The sequence below is a fragment of the Lissotriton helveticus genome, chromosome 6 (assembly GCF_964261635.1).
Source record: "Lissotriton helveticus chromosome 6, aLisHel1.1, whole genome shotgun sequence".
NCBI lineage: Eukaryota > Metazoa > Chordata > Amphibia > Caudata > Salamandridae > Lissotriton > Lissotriton helveticus.
Window position 1 is genome coordinate 1,296,761,191 of NC_136067.1, and position 12,347 is coordinate 1,296,773,537.

At 51.1% G+C, this 12,347-nt stretch overlaps 1 protein-coding gene across 1 annotated transcript in view; it reads right to left on the bottom strand.

Moving 5' to 3' along the window:
* Positions 1-12,347, bottom strand: part of POLR1B (RNA polymerase I subunit B) — a 330,217-nt gene that overhangs the window by 72,905 nt on the left and 244,965 nt on the right. The window lies entirely within an intron of this gene.

Below are 12,347 nucleotides of genomic sequence, written 5' to 3' on the forward strand. Positions count from 1 at the left end.
GAAATCGTACTCTGGCATTAATTGTTCCTTGAAAAAGGGGGGGGGGGAGTTATTATTCATTTGTTTCAGAGACATTGAATAAATAAGTGATTTTCTATTGTTTGGTGTTTCATATTATTTAATAGGTCAAGTGTAACACCCACATATGTATACATCTCCTCCCCCACTTTAATATTGCATTGAAGTTGGAAACTTTTCAAACAGCACTGCAAGCTTGAAAATGTGTTCTGTTTACACTTTCTTAGTTCAATGATTTTTTAACCAAAGCTACTGTGATTCATCCAGCCTGTCTAAAACTAGAGAGGATGTTAGATGCTCGCTACCAAGTATCTGTGAGCACTGTTGTACTTGGGTCTAGTGTATCTAGTTGTGTATACCAATGTCCCTGATGAGTAGTAGAATGCCTTATGTGACAGTGTTCCATAAGAAAGTTTTTTTCAGTGAAAAATTTGAATGCTTAGTAGGTGTTGGCATGAGCGAAGAACATCATTTGCTCCTGGTGGGTTTACATACATTAAGATTACTTAAGAATACATGTGTACCTATATGAAATAAACCAATGTGTGCACCAGTAAGAGTGTGGGCCGTGTTTGTTCCACTGTTTCTAGCTTCCTTTATGCCTTTCTTCTAGGAGTAGTTGCCATGGAGATGCACCACCTAATATTGCATGATGAGAACTGGCACTTGTTAGCCTCGTGTAATAATATTGCATCCCTACTTTACAAGATTTGGGAGATAAACCCATTGCATAAATGGGTTTCAAGACCCACCCAGCATGCTGCCCATGTGTCTGTCTTCCTGACACACAATCTATATAGGGGTCATATTCACAAAAATCAGTTAACCGGTCACTTGCCACAACTATGACTCAGTTATTACAGTCTAACCTAGACTGTTTACAAAAGAGGAATGCAAGCAGACATGATTAGATCAGAGCAAAAACAACAACCATTAGTGTTTGCTAATTAAACGTTAGCAGCATCTAGAAAAAAGCATTTGCAATGCAATAGGTGTCGCATTAGGAAACTTTGAGCTATTGGTCTTGTAAATGATTTTTTTTTAATTTATGTGTTAGTTTTGAAAATAGCTAAATTAGTAGCTTTATCATTTACAATGCCAATAGTTATAACTTTTGCAAATGTGACACCTATAGCATTTGTAATGCAACATGTTTTGTATTTACATGACTTAGATGTATTGATATTACAAATAACAATGGCTTTTAAGGAGGGAGGAGCTACGCGCGCATCCAGGATGGCCGCGTGAGCACAGGGCTCCCGGGTCCCTCGCTGCCCTCCGCATATATCCTGAAAGCTACCCTGACTTTGACCACGGGTTCTTGCAGATGAACCTCAGCTGACACCTTAGCTGTTTTCAAATTTTAATTTGGACTTCGGGATCCGCAGATACGCCGATTGGAGTTTTGGAGGCCCGCCCTGCGGCGACACCGGGAGCTGGCACACCAAGACGCCGGGGAGTAATTGAACAACAGCGGCCTGAGGGGTTTCCCCTGTTGCCCTGAGTTGACTTTCGGTTTTGTTTCTGGGCCGCTGCCTTCTCCGACTGCGTGATTGCCTCGCTCCCCCCCCGGGGTCCAGCCTAACTCTGCCTCCTGACTATACGCCAACTGTTCTGAGGGCTTGGGTGTTGGGCTGAGCTGTTGTTTCTGCCCTTTCAGCCCACCTTCGTTATTGCAGTGGTCTGGGGTGAGCGGCCATTTTCACCAGGTCCCGCGGGCCCCTTCGGGGCTCACCATTCAACATGACCACCAGGCCTGACAACGAGAAGCGGAAGACTAAAACACCTCTACGAGGGGGGCAGATTCAAACCAACGTCATGGATCGCTATACCCAACCCAAGGGGTCCCCCGGTGGTGCCAGTCGAGCTTTTGAGGGCCCCACTGACGACCCGCCTGCGTTGGCCGAATTGACTTTGCAGGACGTCATGGGCGCCATTGCCAACATGCAGACTTCAATTGGTCAGCAATATGAGGCTCTTGCTCTCAAAATAGACACCGTAGCAGTTGATGTTACTTTGATCAGAGCTGATTTGTCGAAGACCAATGAAAGGATCAAGTCTCTGGACCTGAAGACTTCTAGCCTCACGACCGATGTCTCTGATCTGCAAACGGAAGTTGGACGCTTGCGCTCCTCCAACGATCTCATGGTCCATCGCCTGGAGGATTTTGAAAATAGGGCCCGGCGCAACAACATACGCCTTATCGGGTCCCTGAAACCTCTGGTGCCTCTGCAACTGATCTTCTCGTTGAGGACATCGTCTTGAATCACCTGGCCCCCACAGGCCTGAGTAAATTCTTTGCTGTGGAGCGTGCCCATCGAGTACCGGGCGGGAAGCCGAAGTCTGGCGCCACGCCGAGGCCTATCATCGCCAGGATCTTCAATTTTAGGGACAGAGACACCATCTTACAGGCCTCGAGAGTCAGTGGCCCCGTCAAATTCGAGAACACGACGGTGAGTTTCTACCCGGACTTCACGCAGCTGGTTCAGAGACAGAGGATGGGGTTTCAGGGAGTGAAACGACGGCTGAGAGACTTGGGCCTGAAATACGCAATGCTCTTTCCAACCAGGCTGCGTGTCGAATATGAAGACCGGACTTTCTTCTTTGATCGTCCTGACGGAGTTAGTGACTGGCTGGATACCCTCCCCAAACAGACTGACTCAACCGGGCATCCGGGTGGAGCCGAGGGCGGCGTGTCGGAACAAGAGTGACATTATGTTTCCTGATTTCTGAACATTCACGTACTATTTGGCTGGGTTCGATATTTCTTCTATTACTGTGTCCTTTTACTATGTACCCGAGGGTGGCGGGGGGAGTGGGACTCTTTCCTCCTCAGGGGTTTCTTTTCGTAGACTAGTTTCACGATGGGGCGACAGGCACACTGCAAGTTGGGGTGGCTTTTGAGTCTAACACAGGGGTGCAGGGTGGGGGGCGTTGTAACGGGTTCTTATTGTGGGTGGTTCTTGGGTGTTCGTGGGTTTCCTTAAAGGCAACGTATCGTATTTCTTCTTGATTAGGTCATTGTGTTCGTTGTGGGGTGGACTCTGCGCATCTTTTTGGGATGGGGGTTAGTGGGTTGAAACTAATGTGCTGGAATGTCAATGGGTTGGGGGATAGGATAAAACAGGGTGTGGTGTTGCAGCTACTGCGGCACCTCTCCCCCGATATTGTGTTGTTGCAGGAAACGCATCTAGTTGGGAACAGGTGCCATGCCATGAATCGGCGAGGGTATCGTCTGGTGGCACACTCTGGCTTCACCTCTGGTTCTAGGGGTGTGGGTATCCTCGTCAAGTCCTCTCTCCCCTTGGCAATCGATGATGTGCTTCTTGACGATAGGGGGCGCTATGTCGCTCTCACTGGTAGATGGGAGGGGAGGGTGGTCTCATTTGTCACTGTCTATGTTCCGCCAGGTCTGCAGACCTCGACTTTTGCTGATCTTGGGCGTGTAGTACTGGGGCTCCCTGAGGGCATTTTGGTGATAGGCGGAGACTTCAATTCGGTTGTCTCCGGTGACATGGATCGCTACCCACCCAGGGATCTCCCCAAGTCACAATCCTGGTTAAGTGGGTTCCAGGAGACACTTGGTCTGGTGGACTGTTGGAGGTTGCTACACCCGACTCAGGCACAATACACCTTTCACTCTGGAGCCCATGGCAGTCTATCCAGACTCGACTATATTCTGTTGCCGGCGGCGCTGTCCTCCTCCGTTGGGGAGGTGAGGAACCTCGCCCGGGGCATCTCTGACCACTCCCCAGTCTGGCTTAGCATGGATATTAACATGAGTAATGAGGGGCGGATCGCCCCTGTAAACCCCTGGTATCTTCACAATCCCAAGACCCGTACCGAATTGGTGAAATCCCTTGACCATTATTTTCTAGAAAATGTGGGGTCTGTGTCATCTGCTGTATCGTTGTGGGAGGTGTTTAAGATTGTTATACGTGGGCAGGCTTTATCTTTGATCGCCACCGCCAAGAAAGGTAAGCGTGAAGAGGTGGTCCGTCTGGAGGCAGAAATAATCGCACTGGAGAGTGACTTGGAGCACAGAGTGTCCAGTGCCAAACTTCATTCCCTCAGCCTCAAACAATTAGATTACAAGGCCCTGGTTACTGATGCTGCGAAGGTCATGAGCAGGGAACAGCAGGGCAGACTGTATGATGTTGGAGATAAGGCGGGTAAGCTGATTGCGTGGCTTGACAAGAAAGAACGGGCGAGTCGTGTAGTTCCTTTGATTGAGAACCTTGATGGAGTGTGCGTGACTGACCCGGCTGCGATTGTTGAATGCTTTGCGGACCACTTCCGAACTGTGTATGCTCCGGTCTCTGACAGACCGGAGGCTGACTCCCATTTGTTGCTTCGCGATATTACTTTGCCCTGCCTATCTGCGGCTGACAGAGACCTGATGGACGCGGTGCTGTCGGCGGATGAGGTGGCTACCGCCATTCGTTCACTCCGCTCTGGCAAGGCCATGGGCCCTAATGGTCTGCCCATTTAACTGTATAAATTGTGCCCGGACAAACTGGCTCCATATCTTTGTGATATGTTTCTAGAGTCCTGCGACTCTGGCTCCCTCCCACGTGACCAGCGTCTTGCTACTATTGTAGTGATTCACAAGGAAGGGAAGCCACGGGATCGATGTTCATCTTATAGACTGATCTCGCTCTTAAACGCTGAACCGAAAATACTGGCTAAGGTATTAGCTACCTGCCTGACGAACGTTATCAGTGACCTGGTCCACCCGGATCAGTCCGGTTTTATTCCGCATCGTAACACGGCGCTCAACCTGCGGCGCTTGCACGGTGTTCTCGCGAGGGCGGCGTCACTTCCTGAACCGGCCATCTTGGCTTCCTTGGATGCTACGATGGCCTTCGATACTCTTGAGTGGCCTTATCTTTGGGCTGCTCTTGTGAAATTCGGATTCGGCCCCGGGTTCATCGGCTGGGTGAAACTTTTGTATGCGGAGCCACTGGCGCAGGTGGTTGTGAATGGTCGGGTCTCAGCGTCTTTTGTTCTTGGGAGGGGCACGCGACAGGGTAGCCCGTTGTCACCACGGCTTTTCGCACTTGCCCTTGAGCCGCTGGCTGCCTGGTTGCGCTGGGAGCCCTCGCTTAAGGGGATCCGGTTGTCCCCGGACTTTGAGGGTCGTGTCTCGCTTTACGCGGATGACATTTTATTGTACCTTACGTCCCCTCGAAAATCTCTGAATGTTTTGTTCGATGTACTCACTTCATTTGGGAAAAATTCGGGCCTTGTTGTCAACTGGGCTAAATCCTGTGTATACGTGCTCTCGGGCGGTCCCCCTCCCTTGCCCCGCAGATGCCCCATTCGGGTCTCTCCGACAGGCTTTAAGTACCTGGGGATCTTTATATCTTTAGACCCTGCGGCTCGTCACGCACATAATCTGCTCCCTCCCCTTCAAAGATTGAGACTTGACGTTGAGCGCTGGCGCGGGTTGCCGCCGTCGCCGCTCGGGCACGCAGCCCTTTTTAAAATTATGGCCCTGCCGAGGTTTTTGTACATGCTTAATAATACGTTGATATTATTCCGGCGAGCTACTTTAGAGAGATTGAGAGCCTGCAGAGACGGTTAATTTGGGATGGGCGTTTGCGTATTTCCCTCGCTAAACTCACTCTTCCCTGGTATGATGGGGGTATAGCGTTACCGGATATTAGGCGTTACTATTGGGCCTCGCAACTGAGTGCGATTAATCATGCGACATATGCGCCTGCTCCTAACCCGGCATTCTAGATGGATAAGTATTTGCTACCGGGTGGGGACTACAGGAGGGCGCTCTATTCCAAGGCGGCGGGCAGGGATTTATCTGGCCCTACCAAGATTGCTGTACGAGTGTGGCGTGCTGCGAATGCATCTGTGGGTTGGGAAGACCGATTGATTTGTGCGACCCCCTTGTATGCTTCTGAAAGGTTGGGCTGTCTCTGTAAAACGAAAGGGTTTGAAAAATGGGATATGATTGGTATTAGCTGCGTGGGCGATCTCTGGGTCAAGGGCAAAATCAAGACCTTTGAGGCAATAAAGACAGAATATGAGCTGAGTGACAGGGAATTCTTCCGCTACACACAGATTCACCATGCTTTGAGTTCGGTTCTCCCTGCGGGTACTGATGACCCCGAGTCCTCCCCCCCTTGAAGATAGGCTCCTTGACGGCCACGTCCCCGACAGTACCATCTCCCTGATATATAAGAAGTTGATCAACACCTGAGTGGATCTGTTAGTGCGTCTTAGGGAGGTCTGGACCAGTGATGGTTTGGAGCTGGACGACGAGGATTGGCAAGCTGCATTATCCTCGCCTAAGGAGGTCGCGATCCCTGCCCGTCTCCGCTTCGTTCAGCTCAAAATCTTACATTGTGTATATGTTACTGGTCCGCACTTGATTCGCATGGGTTATTCCTCGGACAGGTTATGTAAGCGTGGTTGTGGGATGCTTCGTACTTTCCTCCATATACTTTGGGAGTGTCCGGAGGTGGTGCAGTTCTGGAATAATCTGCTTGCAGTGATGGGTAGTCACGGGAGTAGTGCTGCAGCCGAGGCCAGGCGGTGCTGTTGAATGTGTGGGAGCCGAATGATTATAGTGTGGCCCAGACGCAGTGGGCGACCCTTGGGAATATGATTGCCAAACGGGATGTAGCGCAGCTGTGGGGTTCACAGCGCCCGCCCACAGTATCGGTGTGGAAGGAGAATATGGACTGGTGTATGTTCAGAGAGAAGACTGTGTATGTGGCGCGGGGCAAACCTAGAAAATGGAATAGTATTTGGAGCCAATGGAATGCGTACCGTGGAAATCTCTGTGCGCCTCCATTCGTGGACAGTCCCGAAGTCCCATTGTCCCCCTGATCCGGCATTCCATGTATTATTTGCTTTTTGTTATCCTTAAATTTGTTTCCCCACTGCCCCCTCCCCACAATATGTACTATTGATCTGTTGTACGATATTGTGCCTAGGTGTCCTCCTATGTGAACACATGTCCATACATACTGTTTCCTTTTGCCTTGTATTTTGTTTTTTCTTCTTTAATAAAAAATATATAAAAAAAAAAAAAAACCAATGGCTTTTAATATTTTAAAATAATTAATACTTGAATAAAAGTGATTGTAATTTATAATGGCAACAGCTTAAACTTTTGTAAATAACTTTTGTGAAGATTATGTTCAGTGTATTTTATTGTGACGAAAATCCAAGAACAGAAGTGAAATATTAACATCTTTTTGTGACATTTGTAATAAAGCTTGAAACATTGAGAGAACATATTTGAACCAGTCGTTTTTGAATGGTTGCACAGATTGATGCTGTGATGGCGCGGAGTGATGTTGTGGTGTTCAGTGATGCTGTGGTAGCGCATAGTGCTGTTGTGGTGCCCCTGAGTGATGCTGTGGTGGTGCTGAGTGGTGCTGAGTGGTGCTGTGGTGGTGCTGAGTGGTGCTGTGGTGGTGCTGAGTGGTGCTGTGGTGGTGCTGAGTGATGCTGTGGTGGTGCTGAGTGATGCCGTGGTGGTGCTGAGTGATGCCGTGGTGCTGCTGAGTGATGCCGTGGTGCTGCTGAGTGATGCCGTGGTGCTGCTGAGTGATGCCGTGGTGCTGCTGAGTGGTGCTGCTGAGTGATGCTGTGGTGGGGCTGCCGAGTGATGCTGTGGTGGGGCTGCCGAGTGATGCTGTGGTGGGGCTGCCGAGTGATGCTGTGGTGGTGATGAGTGGTGCTGTGGTGGTGCTGTGGTGGTGCTGAGTGATGCCGTGGTGGTGCTGAGTGATGCCGTGGTGGTGCGGAGTGATGCTGTGGTGGTGCTGTGGTGATGCTGTTGTGGTGCTGTGGTGATGCTGTGTTGATTCTGAGTGATGCTGTGGTGGTGCTGAGTGATAATGTGGTGGTGCTGAGTGATAATGTGGTGGTGCGGAGTGATAATGTGGTGGTGCGGAGTGATAATGTGGTGGTGCGGAGTGATAATGTGGTGGTGCGGAGTGATGCTGTGGTGGTGCTGAGTGGTGCTGTGGTAGTGCTGAGTGGTGCTGTGGTAGTGCTGAGTGGTGCTGTGGTAGTGCTGAGTGGTGCTGTGGTAGTGCTGAGTGGTGCTGTGGTAGTGCTGAGTGGTGCTGTGGTAGTGCTGAGTGGTGCTGTGGTAGTGCTGAGTGGTGCTGTGGTAGTGCTGAGTGGTGCTGTGGTAGTGCTGAGTGGTGCTGTGGTAGTGCTGAGTGGTGCCGTGGTAGTGCTGAGTGGTGCCGTGGTGGTGCTGAGTGATGCTTTGGTGGTGCTGAGTGGTGCTGAGTGGTGCTGAGGTGGTGCTGTGGTGGTGCTGAGTGATGCTGTGGTGGTGCTGAGTGATGCTGTGGTGGCGCTGAGTGATGCTGTGATGGTGCTGAGTGGTGCTGTGGTGGTGCTGAGTGATAATGTGGTGGTACTGAGTGGTGCTGCCGAGTGGTGCTGTGGTGGTGCCGAGTGATAATGTGGTGCCGAGTAATAATGGGGTGGTGCTGAGTGATGCTGTGGTGGTGCTGAGTGTTGCTGTGGTGGTGCTGGGTGGTGCTGTGGTGGTGCTGTGGTGGTGCTGTGGTGGTGCTGAGTGGTGCTGTGGTGGTGCTGAGTGGGGCTGTGGTAGTGCTGAGTGAAGCTGTGGTGGTGCTGAGTGGTGCTGAGTGATAATGTGGTGGTGCTGAGTGATGCTGGGGTGGCGCTGAGTGATGGTGCTGAGTGGTGCTGCTGAGTGGTGCTGTGGTGGTGCTGAGTGGTGCTGTGGTGGTGCTGAGTGATAATGTGGTGGTGCTGAGTGATAATGTGGTGGTGCTGAGTGATGCTGGGGTGGCGCTGAGTGATGGTGCTGAGTGGTGCTGCTGAGTGGTGCTGTGGTGGTGCTGAGTGGTGCTGTGGTGGTGCTGAGTGATAATGTGGTGGTGCTGAGTGATAATGTGGTGGTGCTGAGTGATAATGTGGTGGTGCTGAGTGGTGCTGTGGTGGTGCGGAGTGGTGCTGAGTGATGCTGTTGTGGTGGTGCTGAGTGATAATGTGGTGTTGCTGCGGTGGTGCTGAGTGATGCTGTGGTGGCGCTGAGTGCTGCTGTTGTGCTGCTGTGGTGGTGCTGAGTGATAATGTGGTGGTGCTGTGGTGGTGCGGAGGTGGTGCTGAGTGATGCTGTGGTGGCGCTGAGTGATGCTATTGTGCTGCTGTGGTGGTGCTGAGTGGTGCTGAGTGATAATGTGGTGGTGCTGTGGTGGTGCGGAGGTGGTGCTGAGTGGTGCTGTGGTGGCGCTGAGTGATGTTGTGGTGGTGCTGAGTGATGCTGTGGTGGTGCCGAGTGATGCTGTGGTGGCGCTGAGTGATGCTGTGGTGGCGCTGAGTGATGAGGTGGTGCTGAGTGATGCTGTGGTGGTGCTAAGTGATGCTGTGGTTGTGGTGGTGCCAAGTGATGCTGGGGTTGTGGTGGTGCTGAGTGAGGCTGTGGTGGTGCTAAGTGATGGACAGGCTGTACCACGAGCCTCCAGCAGGCAATGGTGTACGTCCTGCCTCAAGCCACAGGGAGGTAGAGCCTTGCGCACATGCTCACTACCGTGTGGGGACGCACGAGTCTTGCCACGACTAGTCGGGCACCAATTTCAGGGAACAGTGCTCCAGCTACAAACATCCCACGCTGAGTCACCACCTTTATTATGAAACAATTAATCAGGCCCATTCAAAGCAATGGGAACCGCTTCAAAATGCCACGGCGTGATAGATGACAGGATTAAAACATAAATAAAAAGCCTTTTTTCCTAGGTTCGCTCCCCAAAGACGCATGGAAAACACTGCATCGGTCCAGCAACAAGCCCTAGAGGGGAACGCCACCTGTTTTAGAGGCTACCACCAGGCTTCATGTTAGGAGTGCCGACATACTGATATCTATTCCGCCCTCCCTTAAGGGTTCGAGTAACCTCACCAAAGGCCTTGGGACAGCCTATTTACATATCCCTACCCAACAGTTCCTTCTGATTATTGGCAAGACTCCCGCGGAAATCTAGGCTACTCTATCAAGAAAAGCTACTGGCACAGCAAGGGGAGGATTATAGTAAAGGTGCAAGAATACAGAGGTCAGCACCAACTAAACAAATGCAGACACTGAACAAGAGGGATCGCTCTAGGGTCCCACCTTCGCATCGCGTCACTTATGGCTAACTACTGCTGACAAAGCAAAGCACTGCAGCCATTCTAAGATGTTTTTGTGACCCCTTATGAATTAATTAGTTGGGCGTTTGATATTTAGTTTTGTTTACATGATTTCTAAAGTGAAGTCGCAAACGTGATGTACAGAAATAAATTAAATGGTGCAATATTATTTGAATAACTTGCATATCCAAGAGCGAGAACTCAGAGTAGAGAGACCAGAAGAATGAGGCACGGTGGAAGAATGAGATGAAATAAAAAATATACTGTAACATAAACCACCGTAATAAAGGGCCTAGAAGCGCGAGTGGTCTACTGAAGACAGATTCTTGCTGTATTTCACTCCAAATAGACATCAGGACGCTTTAATCCTTGATTGCAGTACGGCCCTTGGCACCCTGCTACGCCACTGGTCGTAATCGATATATAAATAGTGCAGAAAATATACATTTGGCTACTTTAAATCGCTGTTCATTTGACCATTAACAATTACATCGTTGGAGCAGAGTTTACATAGAAATCGTGGAATTTTGTACCAAGTTACACAACTGTTTTGTGTCATTTATTATATTATCAAGAGGACAAAGGTAAAGTGGTATCACTTTGCATCCCTTATGCCTTGGTAGAATTATGCTGCGGTGAAATTGGGTAAAATTAGACGTTTTACTATACGCGAGATACAAATCTGCAGGCCAAAGCTGCTACTTGTGAGATCCTTGCTGAAGGCAGGCTCAGCAGCACAGTTTAAAGCAGGACTTTTAAAATGTGTCTAACGTGCACTACTTACCACTGTAACTGCCTCACGGGAGTGACTACAAGCTGAGCTCTGATGACTAGTTCCTGCACCACTAGAAGTAAATGCACTGTCTGAGGGAGTCGCTTGTAAAGTCTAACCAGCGCTGAGGGGCGGTCAGCAAATGGCGTGCTAGCAGGGCGGAGCCCCGGAGGCGGCCGAAGGGCAGGGGCTACGAACCCTGCGCAGCCGCCGTTCTGCCCCGCCCGTGCACCACAGGACCGCTCCCGCATCAGAAAGTTAGCAGGCTGGAAGTTATCAGCCTGTCCCTGGCCACGTCGCCCCTGCCCGCCCACCCATCGGGAGCTGAGGACCCGGCGCTCCAGAAATGACTGTCCCCAACAGCAGCGATGAGGAGCGGCTATCGGAAGCAGGTGGGGGGGGGGGGGTGTGTGTGTGTGTGTGTGTGTGTGTGTGTGTGTGTGTGTGTGTGTGTGTGTGTGTGCCTGCGTGTGTGTGTGTGCCTGCGTGTGTGTGTGTGTGTGTGTGTGCCTGTGTGTGTGTGTGTGTGTGCCTGCACGTGAGTCTGTGTGCCTGCGCGTGAGTCTGTGTGCCTGCGCGTGAGTCTGTGTGCCTGCGCGTGAGTCTGTGTGCCTGCGCGTGAGTCTGTGTGCCTGCGCGTGAGTCTGTGTGCCTGCGCGTGAGTCTGTGTGCCTGCGCGTGAGTCTGTGTGCCTGCGCGTGAGTCTGTGTGCCTGCGCGTGAGTCTGTGTGCCTGCGCGTGAGTCTGTGTGCCTGCGCGTGAGTCTGTGTGCCTGCGCGTGAGTCTGTGTGCCTGCGCGTGAGTCTGTGTGCCTGCGCGTGTGTCTGTGTGCCTGCGCGTGTGTCTGTGTGCCTGCGCGTGTGTCTGTGTGCCTGCGCGTGTGTCTGTGTGCCTGCGCGTGTGTGTGCGTGCGTGTGCCTGCGCGTGTGTCTGTGTGCCTGCTTGAGTGAGTGTGTGCGCATGCGTGTGTGTCTGTGTGTGTGCATGCATGAGTGTGGCTGTGTATGCGCGCGTGATTGCGAGAAGCTAACTTGCGGTGAATGTTGAACAGGAGATGTGCACGGCGCCGGGCTGGGCGTGCGCGCCCACGAGGTGAAATCACGGAGGGAAAGCGCGTGCCCATCCCCTGTCCAACATTCCCGACAAGTCGGCAACAATAGGTCTTTCGCTAGACGCGAGACCTAAAAAGGGCATCAATACAGTCAGATGCAGTAAGACATCTCAGCATCAAAAGAAAATACTGAACATGCTCTAAATACGACAGCTAGACTGGTTTATTACAATCACTTCCAGAAAACAAAAGAACGTACATATGTGTCCCACAAAGTTTTTCAGTCATCATAAAAACTTGATGAAAACAATGCAAATGTAACAAAGGCAATTCATTGTGGCCTGCCACAATGCTGTATGGGTATGG